At 34.8% G+C, this 20395-nt stretch overlaps 1 pseudogene; it reads right to left on the bottom strand.

Annotated features, from left to right (window-relative positions):
• Nucleotides 1-2117: 2117 nt before the first annotated feature.
• LOC138313911 (uncharacterized) lies at nt 2118-2741 on the bottom strand (annotated as a pseudogene).
• Nucleotides 2742-20395: the final 17654 nt, after the last annotated feature.

The raw sequence follows: 20395 nt of genomic DNA, 5'->3' as shown, positions 1-20395 counted from the left end.
ATTCCATTGATACATATTGATTGTAGATGGCAATGCATCATACACTGACAGGACATCACAGGTCGTTCTATGTGACCGTGCGTTCTAGAAGGTTTCAGCAATTCCATGACATTTGCTGCTCTAATTCAACTGCTCTAATGTTGCGCGGTTGTTCCCCCACTGCTCTAACCCCAGTTACTACTTTGTCTCTTTTCTCCTTGCCTTCTGATGTTCTTCAATGGTGAAAATGATCGACTCCCATTCCTTGTCTTCAATTACAGATGTTCCCTACAATTTCATGACGCTTTAGTATGTTCTTAGCTTCTTTGATGTTGGCATCAGCTGACCACTTTCGGTCTATCCCCGTAACTCCCCGGTCTCCAGTATTTTGATGTCTCCGAAGCTCATAACCAGTCAACACTTGGACACCTTCAAGTAATAAATCACAGAGGACAGTGCAGCTGCAGTTTAGATGCCTTGCTGTATGGGCCTACTGTTGTATGGGCCGACGTCTGTGTTAGAAGGGGCGCAGCTTCCTGACACATCTTTCCAGAGATTCAACTATTAGTGAGGTCATATAGTATACGAGTCCTAGACAATCTAGGAAGAGCAAAAATACAATGCTGATAGGCAATCCTGATTTGTCATCATTTCCATCCAGTCATTGACAAGATCTATAACACGCTACAACACAATATTTTATACACTATACACATTGTTTATACTATACAATACCTCGTATATACTATACAATACCTCGTATATACTATACAATACATTCTATATACTATACAATACATTCTATATACTATACAATACATTCTATATACTATACAATACATTGTATATACTATACAATACCTCGTATATACTATACAATACCTCGTATATACTATACAATACATTGTATATACTATACAATACCTCGTATATACTATACAATACATTGTATATACTATACAATACATCGTATATACTATACAATACATTCTAATATACTATGTAATACATCGTATATACTATACAATTACATTGTATATACTATACAATACATTGTATATACTATACAATACATTATGTATATACTATACAATACATTCTATATACTATACAATACATCGTATATACTATACAATACATTCTATATACTACCACAATACATTGTATATACTATACAATACACCGTATATACTATACAATACGTTGTATATTACTATACAATACCTCGTATATACTATATAATACATTGTATATAGTATACAATACATCGTGTATACTATACCATACATTCTATATACTATATAATACATTCTATGATAATATACAATACATTCTATATACTATACAATATATTGTATATACTATACAAACCTCGTATATACTATACAATGTATTCTATATACAATATAATACATTCTGTACACTATATAATACATCTTATATACTATAAAATACATCCTATATACTATACAATACATTGTATATACTATACAATACATCGTATATACTATACAATACATTTTATATACTATATAAAACATTGTATATACTATACAATACATCGTATATACTATGCAATACATTGTATACTATGCAATGCATTGCATAAATTATACAATACATTGTATATACATATGCAAGACCACACACTTGTATTTTTCTAACGAATCAGAAAGCACGAGTTTATTGCGCGGACGAATATATTCATGAGTGTGTGGTCTTGCTTTTATGACATACCTTCCCTATTTGATGTAGATCGTTTTATTGACTTTGAGATGATTAACAAAAATCTAAATGTTTCAGTTCGCTTCGTCTTTCAAAAACCTGTCTGAACCAGTTTCGGTACAAACCACTGCCTTGCATATCAGAGAGAGGAGAGACAAAACGCTACAAAGAGTAGATTTTGCAATTATCTCGTTTTCTTTAATTTAGTCAGTGAAATTATAACTCAACAAGTAAGATACAGGTTTTGATTTTTATATATGACAATAATTTCTCGTTAAGATTAACAACAATTACTTGTAAAATAAGATAAAAAACCACAATAACAAAGTAAATTCTCCCAACTCGCGATATCATGGTCTGATCGTGACGTCACCGACATCGGTCACACACTCAAAATTTCCCACGGCTAAACTTCAGTCAAAATCGGAGTCCGGTAGCTGAGCTATACGTTTGTACTTACGAGGAAGTGAAGTGTTATGAGATGTATTTTTTGACTGGGATGGTATTTGGAATGACATATTGAAAGTTCCACCACTGATATTTGCACCAGAAAACATTCCCTTGGCAAGATTTTGTAGGCTTACGTCTTTCGCACTACACGTGGTGACATCTGGTAAACTCTTCCTGTGTGGTGTTTCCGTCATCACCATAGGCCTGCGTGATACTGTGGAAATTACACTGGAAGCTACACTGGAGGATACAGCAGACTTTCTCACATATTGAAGAATTCCGCACATTTCACACTGTTGGTTAAATGAGGCGACGGCATAGTTATTTACGCTATTTACGTTTTTGTGACCAGATAACTGCATAATTGTCGTAGGAGCAACACCTGAATGTAGGAGTTTTGTACACAGTGTCTTTCTCAAGGATTGGTTTGTTTTTCTTACCAGTTAAACCAGCATTACTTGCCATCGTTTTCATCATTACACCGAGTTTGTTTCTTCCGACGGGTTGATTTTTGAACCACTTCTGTCAAATCTGACCACTGTTTTTTTATTAACAGCAACGTAAAATGGAGATTCGGGTGTATTCATCGCTTGAGGTCGATGCTTTGCGTACAGTTTGTAGGCCTCGATCGGACATCGCGATTTATTTTCAGGATTTCCAAACTGTTTCGGATTAAACGATCTCATGTGAGTACTGTTTCCCCCTCTTGTTTTTGTTGTCCTTTCATTAAATTCCAGGTATTCTGATCCAGTTTCATCCTGCTTCAATTCTATATCTCCCCATTTTAATTGTCTATTCTCATCACACCCCCTGAACCCCAAAAGTTTAGTGTTACAGACGGTGTTTAGCAAAGCATGTGGGTTGTCATGACCCAGCTGACCACATTCCCACAACATTTCCTCTTCGTTGTCTGAGACAGGTTGGGCTTTATTGAAACGATTCCCAAGTCCTTTCTGTTTCAACTCTTTACGCCGAGACTAAAGTACCTGACGACTCGTGGCAAATAAATCTGAGGTTAAAATGTTGAAACTATAACCATTTTCTCTCAGATAGCGGTCAATACCCCTGTGAAAGCTGGTACGAGTATCAGGCTCATAATTAGAACCATCATTCTTCTGAAGGGACAGCAAAAACCCACCAATGTATGTATCTAGTTCAAATGGCAGAATCTGAAGAACATCCCTGGGGTCGGACCTAGGAGGAGCTTGGATTCAGTCTTTGAATCTTTTAACGTACCCCTCAGTTTTCTTAACAGCATTTTCATTTCTTTTACTCAGGATGTAATTTATCAGATCTGAGACACCGGAAGTGTAAATTTGGGATGGCATATGGTCATAGAGTCGTCTAATCAGATGTAACATGGCCATGTGTATCGGGTGTAGGGGGTCAGATGTGAGGGGAGGGCACAAGACGCTATGGACGACGGATGATAAACCTAAGATTCTAAATCATATCCCAGACCTCGATGTTTCGATACCTTTCAAATTGAGGGAATGCTTGAGTTCATAAAAATTTTTTCTGGTCTCTTTTTGGAATCCATCAGATATATTATGTATAATAATGCTCCGAAAGCCCAAAACAAATTTCCATTATAAAAACAAAAGGTCAAACACCCGGCTCTGAAAACATAGGTGTAATACAGATGAATAGACTGGGTAGACAACTTTGTAGTTATTTGCACTGGCCATAACGAATCCTCTCGTTAAATATTTCAAAATTTAAATTATAATCTACCCAGGAAGTATTATATGTCCACACAACATTATTTTTATTTAATTTATATAATATATAAATATCATTGACAAAAAAATAAGAAATTAAACAATTTAATAACTGCAGTAGCAAACTTTAATTCATTCCCTAAAATAAAAACCAAATTGACGACATAGACAAGGGAAAGTCCCCTAAAAAGTTAGTTCAGTTCGGCTAGTGATGTTAATACAAAATATGTCCGGTATTGTACATTGTGCAAAACAAAACAATATTGTAATGTCGTTCGTGGACTCAAAAAAATTATAGCATGTATTTGCTATAAACCAAAAATACCAGATTATACTGGTATGATTGAAAAATGATTGTTACAATATTTTATCTTCACTACTTATAATGGAAATTACCAATACACAAATGCCGAGTTTTTTTGCAATATGCGAGCGTGGGCAATTTGAGTTTACAAACCATCCAACACGCTTTCGCTTGTGGTCATGTGCTTATCTTATTGGACCAATATGGAAAACACGGTTTGTATAACTGACGTTATTTAACCAATATGGGAAAATTGAATGTCAACCGAAATTAACTACTGACTCGTTTTATAAAAAACAATTGGGGAAATAACACTTTATGTGTCGTACTTGGGGTCACACGCTATTTTGAAATCAAATTTGGTTTGCAAGCTTTTGTATTCTTATTGTAAATAGGGGGCACTAAAATATTAATATACTAGTTGTATTACACTTATCCCCGCTATCTTTACATATATTATTACTTTTGTATACCATGAAGCCAAGTTGTGGTCTTCAATTTTCAATTCCAATATGTTCAATGTTATTTATTATACTTATTACGTAATAAGTAATCGGATACGGTTTCATCTTAATCATAAAAAATAATGTGAAAAAACTATGTTGTAAGTTAAATCTATATCTATAATGCATCAGATGTTTTTTGCCTGCGGTTTTAAATGATTTTCACACCTTTATTCATCAAACCTTACTGAAGACAACTAAGCATGGCAGACTTTTAGATCAGTTATGGCTTTACTTATATGTTTAATATTTTACGGAAATATAACACAAAAACAAGGGTGTACTAAAAGCAGATTGTAAACGTGTATTTGATAAAAAAAAGGTTTGCATGGGATAAAATAGTTTTGGCTAAAACACATGAGAAAACTCATGCACAATGTTGATAAAACGATGAAGTGTTGAGTTGATACGATGATATGATGAGAAAACGTTCATATTTTGTTTAAAATACCTATCTCTTTGAGATAATTGAAAATACGATTATGTCTCACGGCATGAAACAAAGTGTACATGTTGGAGACATCATAGTACTTATCTCGTATGTGTTTAAAATCAATACAATGTAATAAAACATGCTCCACTGTGAGAGGAGAATCACATGCATGGCATGTAGGAGGGTCCTCCCCTCTCAATAGATAGGAGTGTGTAAAATATGTGTGTCCAATTCGGAGCCGATAGAGAACAACTTCCTCTCTGCGGTCTCTCCGACTGGACAGGTTAGAATTAAGTGTAGGTTGTATTTTAAACAGTTTATTGTTTGTTTCGGTAGACCACCTTTGTTGCCAATGGTGTTTAATGGCTTACTGAATTGAAGGTTTGATGTCGGTGTATGGTAGTTTCAAATCTGTTTGTGCTAGGCGAAGAGCAATCTTAGCTGCTTTATCGGCCTTTTCATTTTCCTTAATACCCACATGGCTGGGAATCCAGAGATAAGTAATTTGAGTTTTAGAAGACAATCGAAATGTTCGGATCAAAAGATTTTGGATTAATGTGTTTCTAGGGTTTCTTGATTTCAAAGCCTGAAGAACCGAAAGAGAGTCGGAACAAATAATTGCCTTTTCAATGCGGTGTTCTTCGGTATGGTCAAGTGCCAGACCGATAGCACATGCTTCCGCAGAGAAAATTGAGGCAACATCCGGGAGTCCGATAGAGGAGCAGTGATAAGATGTACAGCATGCTGCCGCAACATTATCACCATCTTTTAATCCGTCAGTGTAGATCTGAACATGGTCAGGGAAAGCCCTAATGCACTCCCGAAAGGAGGATTTGTGTTCTTCGGGTAATGCACTGGATTTTGCCCTCTCATGTAGAGATAAATTGATATCAGGTGTTTGAATGAGCCATGGTGGTACATCCGATACGGTGTACTCGTCAATGGTGTCGAAATTTATATTTAGTTCCAGCAACAATTTTGAAATTCTGATGCCAAATGTTGGTATGAGCATTTGATTTTGTCTGAATATGTCCTGGTGTTGTGGATTAAAGTGTACACGGAATGTTTTGGTATATAAGGCTTGATAAATGCGTCTTTGGATAAAATTTAGAATGGAGAAAGTACGAGTTTCATAGCGATTACGGTATAAGAGATAATGCGACTTTTCTCTAGATCACACCTGAAGCCCCAAGCCATTGACCCCGATTCGGGACCCCTAACCTGTGACGTCACGAGGACAACGGGACCTATTCTACTGGCAAAAGATAGAGAGGAGAAATTTCGTGTCTGCCATCTAATATAAACTATCTGTTTGTAAATATCGATTTGAAGACACAAATACCTGTGTACATGTCCGATACCTATTTAATGTTATCCTTAATCACAGATATGAGTTTGAAAAACGCTTGAAAACAGGGATTTATACTACCCATACATGTACATGTATATTGATGTACCTGTCTTAGATAAATGAACATCGATATTTCTACGCGATTGCAGCATAATTATACACAATAAAATGTTCATAATACTCCACGTACGTTTTATATCTGCGCTGCGGTGGTTGGGACCACATATATGTGAATATTATATCAAGGATTCGTGATTATGTTACCAAAGCCCGACTCGGGTCTTTGAATGTTTACTGGTCAAACCCGCTTAACAAATTTCTGACTTTTTTTTATAAACCTGCCCATACGATTAAGTTATGATTCCAAACAGAATTTTTTGCATATATGTAAATGCATCTACTAATTGCGTTATATCTGAAATCGATCTATTTGTTTTTTGACGAAATACATTCAGCTTTCATATAATACAGTACACTCGACGACTTGTTGATATTTCGCTCAAGTTCATACATTAGTGTCTTTAATTGAAAAAAAATCATGCACGGGTCAGACGAAAACAATGAGACTGAAGATGTCTATGTGACAAGTCTAATCCAAGTAGCAGATATCAAGTACAGAACAAAAACTGTAAGTAACGTAACAAGGGATTTATTACTCCCAAGCGAAGAGAGGGGGTAATAAGTTCCGAGTGACGAGAAATCATGGGGGTTATTGTGGAGTCAATTGTGGTAGCAAGACATTTATTGGCCACACTTTTCCTTTGTGAGAGGTTGGAAGTATGTGCTGCGTTAATCTCTATACCTGTATACTGCAGTAACTATAACGCGTAGTCAACCGAGACTAATGAGGGGGCTAACCAGATTACGCAAGAAAGGTGTTTAGTGACCTGTCACGCTTTGTTGATAAGCTTGCGTCAGGTGTCAAAGGTAAGATCACAGGTAAGTTAGCGATGGACCATCATAAAATTGTTGTATAATGTAATATTTGTTTACACTTAAAAATCCCTGGTTTACAGTAAAATATACCGTTCCAACATAACGTATAACAAGTGTATCAATTACTAGATGTACAGTATATATTTCAGAAAGACTCATTATACAACTTAACTTGGATTATATGTTCTGCTTACACGTAAAACTTTATCCAAAAACTGTATTTACAAAGAGATAGAAAATGCAAATATAATGCTCAACGTCAGAATTTACGATAATTTCTCAGGTTTTTTGCTAATTTCGGATTGTTTAATTATCTTAAAAACCTGTACAATACAGTCGAAAAAATAAAACATGTAATTCCAACATTGTGTAATAATAAGTGTTCAACTGCAATATACAAGAAATGGAGTTAATATTGAATCTTATTTAATCAAAGGAAACAGATAATAGGTGATTATTTCATTGTCTTTTTTCATTGATATTTTGCTTATAACATATTGCGGTTTTTGTCTTGTGAAAAATATTTTATGTTCTGAGTCTATACATATTCGGTAAATACCAATTCTGAAATAGACTTATAACAATCTTCTATAATTAAATATATATTTTGTAACCTATCTTTACTTTATGACATACTGAAAAATGTGCATTCGATTGAATTAAAATGTATTTGGTCCCTAGTAATGGATTATTTCAAAAAAATTTCTAAGTTTCAATCTAAAGATTTTAAATCATTATCGTTCAAAGTTATATTTCTTAGAAATCTAAAGTTTGCTAGCTCATTTCATATGGTTAAATATCTTTATTGTTTACTGTTATCTTTGTAAATAGATCATTTATTATATGTATAATGATTATTGTATATCTTTATAGATCAAAATTTAAAAATATTTAAAAGATCAAGTTATTGTTACGTGAACTATTTATATAATGGAATATCATGGAACAATTAAACAATGTTATTAGCAACGATTAATTTAGTTGAAATCAAGTGATCTTTAAAAGTCATTTATGAAATTAAATTTTATCTCAACTAAAAGTATCATGCATTATACAATTTAATAATATTAATACGAAAGTATTTTGTACTCATATGTCTGGAAATAATTAGGTTTTCCCCCATATATATAGAATTTTTAGAATAAGTGTGTAAAGAATGTTTATTCAAATCAAGAGAAAAATAGTCAACTACAATGTAAAATTGATGGATTGATAGGAGAAATGAACCATTTATGTTTACAATTGATTATCGAATATTATTTTTTTTTACTCTATAAGCCTGTAAACCATCCTTTAATTGCCAAAAAATGTCATAAGATATCTACGTGTATTGTTATGGAATACATTTAAAACATTTTCTTCTCGAAAAGTTGGTTCTTGAAATCAGAAACATATATACATATAATATACGTATTTCTGTTGAAATCAATAGGCCTAGAGAGAATTTTTATTCATACAGAAACATATTCAAATGGATAATTATATGACCATCATTTTTCGAATTCGTCTCTTTTTAGATCACGTTATGAAAAATGAATATTCCCGAGGTTTGATAGATAATTAAGTAAGCTGTTAAAACAGAGATAAGAGTTAAATGTACCAGGAACATATATATAAATAACGTATACATGTTTCCTCTAATCTACATATGTATTTAGCCTGATTTCAGTTGCAATATTTCCTATTATATATATAATTAAATCGTCAACATACTGGAAAACCGGCTTGAATATATATTAGTAAAAAATCTCGAATCCTAACCCGCCAATTTCGATGGAAAAGCATATAATGTTTCCCCATTTGGAGCTTATAGACCGCCACTTAGCAAACACCTCACTGCCGATTCCTCGTGTACGTCACACTCCTCATATACCCCCAAATCAGCATGAGCATCCCGATTGCCTGAATTAGCAGTCGATATACAGGTAAAAATCAAGCACGTCGGAGGGCGGGTAACTCGGTACTTGAAGCATCCGATTTGATTGCGGTTTTCACATTCTTGTCAGTGAGTATCAAACATAATAACTATATCCAAATATTAATTATATCCCGTCGCTGTTTAGCACTGTTAAATACAAGGATCTGAATGGCGGTGTTTTTGATGGGATTAGGATAATCCAGTTGATGGGGGGGGGGGGGGGGGGGGGGGGGGGGGTGGGGGGCTTGTGCCAGCTACTGTATAAGGATAAATTTCTTTCTCGATCGTCTGACAGAGATGGTCTTCATTAGCGTCCACATGGAGATTCTTTACACAGTTGTTTGTATCGAAAAGCTTTCCAAGATGGCCAGACCAGTCCCTGATTGATCTGTATAGGGTCAATTCATTCTGTAGGATAGGAAGCTGTGCGACAGCGAATCCCATAGAGACAATCGAGCCGTAGATCAAGTTTTGATCTAACTATGTGCATCGGTAGATACGCAGAAGCGATATCACGGTACTGCCCCGCGCATTCAGGAATCGGAACCAGAAACGATCGTAGGAATGGTTCAGCGCCTTCGAGCACTTCATCCTTCGAGATCTGTTTTTTTAATGGTGTGGGAACAGAAGGGTGAACAAGTATCGAATCTATGTATCATACGTCCAAGAATTTTAGTTGTTCTCAACTAACTGGAGTGTTAATTCCATTGAGTGTCAGTCAGGATCTTTGTGTGGGTTTTCGTTTTTTTTACAGAAGTGCTACAAGTGACAGGTTTTTGATCTTGAAATATCTACAGCCATTTTTTCGTACAGCCGCATTATTGTAAATTTGCCTAATACATTGATTGTCGCGTTTGTTCTTTCTCTATGTGTTAGCCTGTTTTATTCTGGTCTGTGAACAGATCAATAAATTCATTGCTTTACCACGAATTGAGACCATTTCCGTAGATTGTATGTCAAATACAAATTAGTCAATGCAGTTAATATTTAATCCAAAAAAGATTGGACTGGAACATGATACCAACCCTGGAGGGACACCCATTGCTCCTGTTTTTGTGTTCTGATATAAGGTTGAAACCCGTTCGAACTTTCTCTGAAAATGCCTGTTCGGATATAAAATTTGAAATAAACTTTGGCAAATTACCAACGTATGGCCGAATATCATAAGAAGATCTGTTCATGATTCCATATTGCCAAGTTGTGTCGGTATGCCTGTATCAAGGTCAAAAAAAAGAATACGGGCCACCAAATAAGCTGTTCATGTCTCTTTGGCAAAGTCTTCTCGTTATAAACTGTTTTCTAGTCCCTAACAAATGGTGCTAGTATAACATGTGAATTAGGTCACCGTTTCGCCACTACTGTTTCTTACTAAGCCGCTTTGAAATAATAAGGAATGAAAGAAAGCCAAAGGTACTTAAAAATATAGTTTTGATTTCCAGAGAAACCAAACTAAAACCTAGGTATTTTTCATATGTTTCAAGAGATTTACCAAATGCAGCTCGTTCTGTGTGATAGGGACGTTAGTTAATTGCCATCAGCAAGCATTCACTATCGGGCTTCTGTTGTGGAATGGGTCTTAAATAAGTAGATTCCTTCCATGACACGTGAAATTTGCCAAGAAGAAATTGACTTGATGTTAAAATTAGTTAAAAGAACAGTTTTAGTGAAGCGTCTGTAAATTGTTTTAAATATAAATAATAGTAATGAATGTAGTTCAGGTCTCAGGCTAACCGGGTCCTTTGATTTGCTCGAGGGACACTACAACCCCAGCTAATTCTGGGTATCTCGGAAAAGGGCCTATTGATAACTTGCAACTATTGGAAGATTTAAAATTTTAGAACGTCTCTTTTCCTTCTCTATTTTTAAACTTTGGGGTTGTGGAATTGGGGGAGTGAAAGAAGATAGGTTTTATCTATTATTGGATCTATTTTTTTGAATAGAATTTCATTTTGGAAGCTGATGACTTGTATAGTTTAAATTTTTTGGCTAAAGGACGTTCGGCCTATCTTCGGGTTTTTGTAGAAAATAATTTTATTGTGGTTTTAATGAGGTGGGAAGGATGGGGTTTGTTTTTCTTTTTCCCATTAATTTTGCCCAATCATTTCCACAACGTTCCTTTGACGATGTTTTGCGAGTTAAATTTCATTGAAGACGTACTCTTTCCAAGTACATTTCTTGTTCCGGAATATAATAGACTTCGAGCTTTAGCTCATTCCATTATTTTATAATTGGTTTGTAGATTTTGAAGCGGTTGGCGAAGCCAAGTATCGCCTAAGAGCTGCATTTCTACAAGATCTTATTGATAACTGAATCCCTTGACAGAAGCAGAAGTTTTTATTTGCTTTGTAGGTTTTGGCACGGATTTTTTGGTGTGGTTTTTGTAGCTCGATGAAGCTTATGAAGTGTGCGCTTCTGTGGAATCTAGTTTTAATGGGTCAGGTCATCCAGGTTTTTCAAATAATTTATCCTTACAAATCGAGCTTACGAATCGCGCGCATACTCGGTTTATAAACTGAGCCCAGTCTCCATTATATGCCTTGTGTGTGTGTGTAGATTGTAGATTCTGCAAAAATTATAATAAACGAAGGAAACAGGCCTCCTCAAGTTTTTGGTTGGACCTATGTTTTTTTACCAAATATAATATAAGAGAAAATGTGATCGCGCCCCACAAATATCATATCGTTGACCCTCTATTCATGAACGCCAGAAGGAAACTTGATGGAATGGTCGCAACGATAGATCTAATGTGTGGGTAAAGCAGAGCCAGAGTGACAGGGTGTAAATGTGTTGGGGTTTTGGTGTTATAAAGGGTCATAAGCTGCTAGTTTTATTAAAATAAACTCTTCGATACGTCTGACCTCTATCGTCAGTGACTCTGGGGAAGCCCCAGAGGTCTATTATGGACGACCGTTTAAAGTCACCCATGAGTAATATATGGCAACTCGGTAGTTGTGATGCGATGTTACTCAGGTTCCAATATCACAACTAAATGGAGTTTATGGCGAAGTAAATATATAGACACAGACGGATTATTTTTCGGTGACAGAGTTGTGTCTTATAGCAACAGTCTTGTAAGGTGGGTATTTTAGCTGAATGTGTCTGGTGAGGGACGTTTTCCCTTTATGCACTCGCCCACCGCCCTCACACCACCTGATGGGCGGCCACCTGTTGTTGGTGGAGTTTGGTGTATAGTGTAAATTGTCTGAGATTGTATGGTGTCTTTTTCAGCATTATTTACTTGAAGGGCAGAATATTGATGGGTTTATGTGTGTTTGTTATAAGATGTGTTTATAAATTCTTCTTAATTTCGCTTTAATAATCGCGCCTTATTAAGATCCATTGTATGATACGTGTTTGTCTACTATTGCTGGTTCCCTCGAGGGATAGTTTGTCGGACCGACAGGACTACTTGGACAGTAGGTTGTTTGGTGGCGATAAATTGTTGTCACCAAACTCGTATGTCGACTCCGATAGAACATCATAGATTGTTGCCGTGTCCAATAAGGATAAGGTCATCTGTATCCCCTTACTGGGTTTGTTGTTTAGTGACAGGGAGCCTCGCCAGCTTTGACCTTGGTTCGCGTTGTTATGGTCTGGCTGGCCACCGCGTTGGGGCTCCTGCGGTGGTGTATTTTGCTGGTCCGCTTTGGCTTTCTCAGGGGAGGTTTTTTAACGTCAATAGACGGTTAAGATATAGCACGTCTATGACTGGCACGCTGCGGCCGGTATTTGTTTTATTTTCTTGCATGTTCGGGTGTTTTGGTGTTGTGTTAAAGTCCTGGAGACGCCCGGTGGGATTGGCGAATTGAGCTCGTGTTTTTCTGCTCCAGGTGGTTTTATGTTGTGGTTTTTGTTGTGGTTTTGTGTTGTGGGCTTTTAGATGGGACCAGACTATGAACCTGTTCTGGGTCCCCCCGATGATTATTTTGTCAGACCTTAGCTGATCAGCCATATCTGGTTGACATCCATTTGTCCCAAGTTAAGGGCTTGTCAACTCCAAGGCAAGTTTTAAAGCGGTTTATTTTGAAATTCATTCTGATTTTACGTGTACATCTGACCCAGAAGGTTCATGATGATCTTATTGTCATCATGCACAGTCCGCCGTCCGCCGATATGCGCGTCCGTCCTGCGCCAGTCCGCCGGTGCGTAAAACTTTTTATTCATATACGACTTCTTCTCAATAACGATCGAAAGGGCCCAGGGCAACATGATATTTGGCCTTGCTAGTAAGCTGAGATGTAAGGGGTTTACCAAGTTTGTTTTTTTCAAATTGAGTGACATTGATCTTCATTCAAGTTGGCCACCAGGCGGTAGGGTCAACAGGTGCGTCAAAGTAAGGCCTGTCCAAATAATTCAAAACAACGTTCTTGTGTGATTAACTAATTATCTAAGAGGCCATAGAGAACCTGATATTGAAGCCCATGACATGTGCTGGGGATGGAATGTAGCTTATCAAGTTTGTTCAAATGAATTATCTTGATCTTCATTCAAGGTCACAGGGCCGTCAAAAAGGCTAAAAATCTTTAAAACGACTTCTTGTTAATAACTAAGAGGCAAGTTAGACACCTGATAATGGAGCCGTTGACTATGAATGGATGAAGTGGGCTATTCCAGGTTTTGTTCAATAGGAATTATCTGATTTCATTTCAATGGTGCACATGTCGTCTTATAAATAGTGCTAACAATATTTGTAATTTGTAAAACATATAAGGAATGTATCTTTTGCATTATCATTTCAACTTGTCACAGTCGTTAAATAGGCATTAAAATTTGTAATTGTAAAAAAAAACTAGAATTATATAAATTATAGATAATAATCCAATTCAATACAAGCAGATAAAGACTTTCGTTATGAACTATTGGCATGTGAACAGATAGATATTTTGAAAAAAAAATATTAACAATGCTCCACCGCTGACAAATGGTATTTTTTTCCTCCTTCATCAAAAACAGCAGCAGCATGACCTTGAGTAATTTTCTTTTCTAGTTACAAAAGAAACGTACTATTACAGTACTTGTTACCACATTTAGAACATTAAACACCATTGATTAGGTTTCGAAGGCTTCCTAATTTCTTTCGCCGAGTATGATTATTTACAAAACGATAGTAAGTGAGGCTAAAAAAGTGGTATTTGCAAAATTTAATTGCATCTAAAATGATAAACGTTTAACATTTTTAGTCGTAAAAAAAAGACATTAATCATCCTACCAATTTTACTTTCTCTAAATGAACCATTAAGTGATTAAAATATGTCACAATCACCTTGGTCTAACCTTTCAGTGAAGGATGAAGGAAACTAATGGTCAGCATACATACAAAAGAAATCCATTATCAAGCGGTCAAATCTTAAAATTCTCAGTTGGATAGCGAAATTCTTAAAATACTACTCAAGTTGATAGAAAAATCTTTTAATTAATGAATGTATTAAATTATACTTAATGGCCGAATTCCAGAATATGCGTCGTGAAGTTCTGTGATAATTGTACAGAACTTGAAAAATATCACTTTTTAGAATCAATACAGTTAGATGCAGCACGAATAATTACTGGCTTTGACGTAGAGGTACTTCACACATTCAAATATTTATAATGAATGTATACCTGGGAAACCTTAGCGAAGCCGAAAGGTGGGGGGGGTGGGGCGACAAAAAAGAAGCTATTCTCCTTATGTATAAAAATTTTTAAACTCTGATTCACCACCATACTTAAAAGATTATTATAAATCCATACATAAATGAAAATATAAAATAATAAATATCAATCGAGAGAAAACAGAATATTAAATCCACCTCTTTGCAGAACTGAAAGTTATTCTAACAGTTATTTCCCTTCTACATTAAATAATCTACAATGAATTTGACACGTTCACTATTTTGATGACACCCAACCTCTTTCCACGTAATTCACAAAACACTAAATGAATATACAGAACATGTAAAGGATATGTGAAATTAAATGTCACGTTTTCCAAAATGTAATGTGACCATACGAAAATATTAAACATTATTCTCGGCCAACTTTAGAAATTAATGCTTGTAAATCTTAATTATGAACTAATGTCCATCCATGATCACTTATTTAGATTTTCCAAAGTGCCTGATAAGTAACAAGGAAAAAACTGTTTTTCCCGCTTTTTATCGTTATTCGAATGAATCATTCTTGATTTAAAGACAAATATTTAAACTGATTCCGCCTCGTAAACCCAAATATATGAAAATAACGTCACGAATACATAACACTCCATACGGTAGCCTATATATAAGGGTTATTTACACAGATGCCCTAGATTAAGTTAATGCAAAAAATATATATGCAATATGTGTTTCAGATTATTGAGATTGATACCAACATACTTATCTGGATATACTTTAGTATATACAAGATACATGGGTGTGTGAGGATGGAGATAGAGAGAGGGGGCGGAGAGGAGAGTGAGAGAGATGAGAGCGATAGTGTGAGAGGAACGTAACTTTCGAGGAGGCGAGAGGATGGATGAGAGAGAGGAGAGAGATAGAGTAAGAAGAGCGGGAAGGAAGCATGTGTGTTCGATCCAGGGCATTGCTGTATTATTGTATTGTATGAAATGTAGCGTTTAAATTTTATGTATGTTTATGGGGCTCCAATTCTATGATGCATGAAATGTAGGCTCGCGATTGTACTAAAGTCCGTAGTAAAATGTGTAGACATCTCTGAATCCGAAGGTACACCTTGTGCATTTCAAATAGTTCAAGTTGTTAAAATCAAGTGACCATTTAAGTAAACTCAATACCGTCTTATAAGATTTTTTAGTGTGTTTGCGGGTATTGAGTTTCCGTGTAAGCACGTTTGTAAGTGATTTGGTTGGTGTCTGTTTTTATACTAAACTTTGTAAATTGTTTTTAAAAAAAAAATAATATAAATGAAGAAAGCCATCCTTATAAGTCTATTCATGGGAAAAATGTTCTGCATCATTCATGTCCGATTGGGAAGCAGTCTATAAAATACAACTAAAAGGAGAACTGATAGTTACAACATGCCTACTACCAACGAAAAGTAGTAACTGCTTTGTCTAATAAAGGATAAAAAGAGATGTGATTCTGGTCACCGGGTTGTTGTCCTCGTCTCTTTGATGGACAACTGAAGTAAACATGCAAAATGTTTGAGGTTTGAATATCTTATATGTATTACGTCTTGTGAGAATGAGATATCAGATGAAATATACGAATAGCTTGGCGGTAGTTATATTGTATTTTGTACCTGTAGATCGTAGAATATAGGCTTCTCGTTATTAACTATTGATGACAGTTGTGTAAGTGTGTAAATTTCTTTTATTCAACAAAGTGATCCACCCCGCTGGAGCAAATGTGTATTTTTTCCTCTATCAAAAAACAGCAGCATGCATTATGTGCAGTAATTTTCATTCAGTTACAAAAGATACTTTACTTTTACACCGATTTACACCATTGATAGGTTCGAGCGTGTAATTTTACGGTCAAGATTAAAATATATAAAAATAATCAATTGAATCCCGAAAAAAAATTCCATGGCACTATCGTCTATATCGAAGTGGTCCCGCCGGATGGAAGACAGTCAATGGTGATTGCGCATGCACCAACAGCAAAATGAATTATTTTTATATATTTTTTGTGTTAATTAGATGTATAATAATAATAATGTAAATAATGAGCGTAATTTTTGCTCTGTCGGCGGTGGAACTACGTTAATAGAAGTTTTATTGATATAACCTTGTGGAAAGACAGATACATTTTACTGCTATAATATGTTAACAATCAATGAAAAATAATTCTATAACAATCGGTACGATATAATATCAATTTTAAGATTTTGTCTTTAAGACGAAAATACAAAAAGAGATTGTTGCTTGAAAGGTCTTTATTTATTAAGGATCAAACATGTAAAGTTTTTGTTTCCGTAGAATGCCGTTATCGCCACACAGATGTTGATGTCTTCGCTGAAATGAAACAATATAGTTATTAGTTATTTTGTTTTAATAGATATATTTATTAACATGTTATATACTTTATTGAAAACAAAAAATCAATTAAAAAAAAACAAGTAAATAAATAAATGAATAAAATAATAATAACAATGAATATGTATTATATTAGAATGAGGTTATTATCTGAACAATGCTATTAATTTCGTCAGGCAGATATTGTTTTTAGCTGAACTGGGACTTCTACTATATTTAGTAACTATGAAGTCAGGTTGCGGTTCGGTGATTTTTTTTTTCTCTCATCAACATAAATGAACGACTATATTTTCGTCACTGACTAATACATGTAAATACGCATGTCTAATTCCATTTCACCACAACGTGTTAAATACAGAAACATTCCATGCAAATATTGTTGAAAAAAATATTTTGTGCGTAATTTAAATACCGCTTACATGCTGATCGGCCTTCCATGACTGGCTTTTAATTAGAAGTTAATTTAATCAAACAGGCCGTATTAAGAACGACAAAAATACAACAATCCGCAGAGACCACCCACGTATTGAAATTCACATCATTGTTTTCTGACATCAAATAATGATTTCGTTATTGGCCAAGAAATAAGTTTTCCTTTAATTAATGAAGCAAAAAATATTCACGAATTCCACGTAATTGTTTAAGATGCTCCACCGGCGACTGAACACTAACGCTAACCATCACCTTAACAATAATTGAAGTTTAATATCTTGTATAGATATATCATAACACATATCAAAATAATTTATTGAGCTTTGAGTGTTATGCACAAGCCGTGCTTAATTCCATTCAGGGCATTGTTAGGGAAGGAAATAATTATTTTTGATGATTCTATCTTTAATTTAAATAAGAAGCTTAGACTTTTGAATGGTGGTAATGGTGTAAAGTAAGTAACTTTTACAATTGAAGTAAAATACTAAATCGTATTCTCCTGTTTTTGGTAGGAAAAATACCATTCGTCAGCGGTGGAGCGTCTTTAACAACTAAAATTATGATACAATAAAAATTCTTCATCGTATAGCTATACGGTTAAGCAGGTCTGATGTGCACAATATATCGATACAGAAGCTGAACTACATAAGTTCGCAAATGCAACGAATAGCTACTATTGAGTTTTTTTTCTTAATTTACTCGTGAAGGTACAGAAAAAAACTGCCGACTTACCAATGAAAACTGCTCTGCAAAAAGTGTCTACTTTATTGATTACCCAGGTGGCTAATTATTCTTTACTTTTGTCGTTTGGTTTAATGTCTTACAGGTACCTCTAATTTTTAGATTTTATTTTTACATTAATTGGGACAAAACTATACAGATAGGGAATTTTCCATCCATTCATTTAAATAATAATATTTACATTACCGTTTTCTCTTTGCTATATAACCTTACAACTGCGAAATCGTTTACACTTGCGTAAACGCCGTGGTTTGCGCGCAAGAATACACACACCGGAACACTGACTTCCGCGAGTAGTGTGAATGTGCATCCGTTTACATATAGGCCTATTGTATCTGTATGACCAATCTTCAATATACTGCATGTATAAATGTAATGTTAATCTTAAATCATATATCAGCAAATTAAATATTTAATAAATATTGTTTAAATGGGATGAAAAAAGATAAAGTGGAACTATATTTTGTGTACTCTCTGAATTTGACTGAATTTGACAACATTTCCCGCAAAATTGATGCCAGCTATTCTGGGATTCCATCAAATGACCAGCTGTTCCAACAATTGTATAACATTGAAAAAACATAGTTTTTATTTTATTTGAACACTTAATTTTTAATGGAATAGTCTGTCGAAACGTAAATATAAGGAATGATTGTTATTATTTGTTGTTTACTGGTGTGTAAACTGATTTTTTTACAGATATTTCAACATGACGCGCTCTGTACAAAAAATGCAGTTTACACACCAGTAAACGACAAACATAAAAAAGTTCTTAAATAAAAAAACCGCACTTATATAATATACGTTTCTATTTGATAAGTTATCATTTGCCTGGGTACAAGACATAAAATAAGAGGGACCCTCATAGAAGTTTACGAAGTCTGGTAGGAATATCAGCTGTATTTAAGAGTTGAATACTTACTTTTTGTTTTTTTTTACGGGCGGTGCTGGTGCTGGTGCACATGGATCGGGGGTGACCGAACTGCGCCATTCGAACATCCGACCGGACCCATTCACATATTTGGTTGCTGTCATCCCCACACAAGACCACCAGGGCAGTCATACATGTATTTTATTTCATTAGCACATTTGATAAATTGGTAGCAGTTCTGTAGGTTAGGATACATTCCGTCTGATTGGCCCGTGCAGGAAACTATGAAATGAAATACAATGTATCTAAATAAGCATAATACATACGAAAACTCAAAGGCTTTTAAAACTAGTATCAATGATTAGGGCAATTGTTTTAAAGTAACTTAATGACAAAAGTTTTAGTAAGGAGTATATTTACCAACAAATTCATTTCAGTTATAATTCAGATTTTTGTACAAGTGTTTGGAGTAGATTGAAAAGGATTACTCTATAGCACGCGGTTCTCTAAGTAATACTTGTCCGATGCATATTTGTTGAACTACGTTATGTACGTACTAGTCTACTGGCATTATCTGTTTTCAAATAAAAACAATTTTATTGCCATTATCGACGTTTATACGAATACTATTCTTAAAAAAAATAGATACCATTCTCGCGCATGACATTATCATGCACTATTTTTACTTAAAACCTATATTTCATTTTGTTATCTTATCGTTATATAAGATGAAAAGCGTATAACATAGTGCGATATTAGCATTAACTCACATGAATAGCGGGAATAAGGTTAATCGCATTCTGCCACATTAGCTAAAAAGAAATCGAAGACATAATTATCCAAGAAATACATGTAAATGTATTACCAACTCCAACTCCGCAACTCGTCATAGTCTCATTCTCCTTTGAATAATCACGAAGATTATCCCGATTCTAGTGCCTCTTTTTCATTTTAAATAAACTATGTAATATTTGAGTGAATCTGTTTTGTAGTTTTTATTTTTATTATAAAGTAATTTGGCCGATCATATTCCTACCACAAACGAAACATTTGAATATA

This window comes from Argopecten irradians, unplaced genomic scaffold (assembly GCF_041381155.1).
Source record: "Argopecten irradians isolate NY unplaced genomic scaffold, Ai_NY scaffold_1053, whole genome shotgun sequence".
Taxonomy (NCBI): domain Eukaryota; kingdom Metazoa; phylum Mollusca; class Bivalvia; order Pectinida; family Pectinidae; genus Argopecten; species Argopecten irradians.
This window is presented reverse-complemented; position numbering and strand designations above follow the sequence as displayed.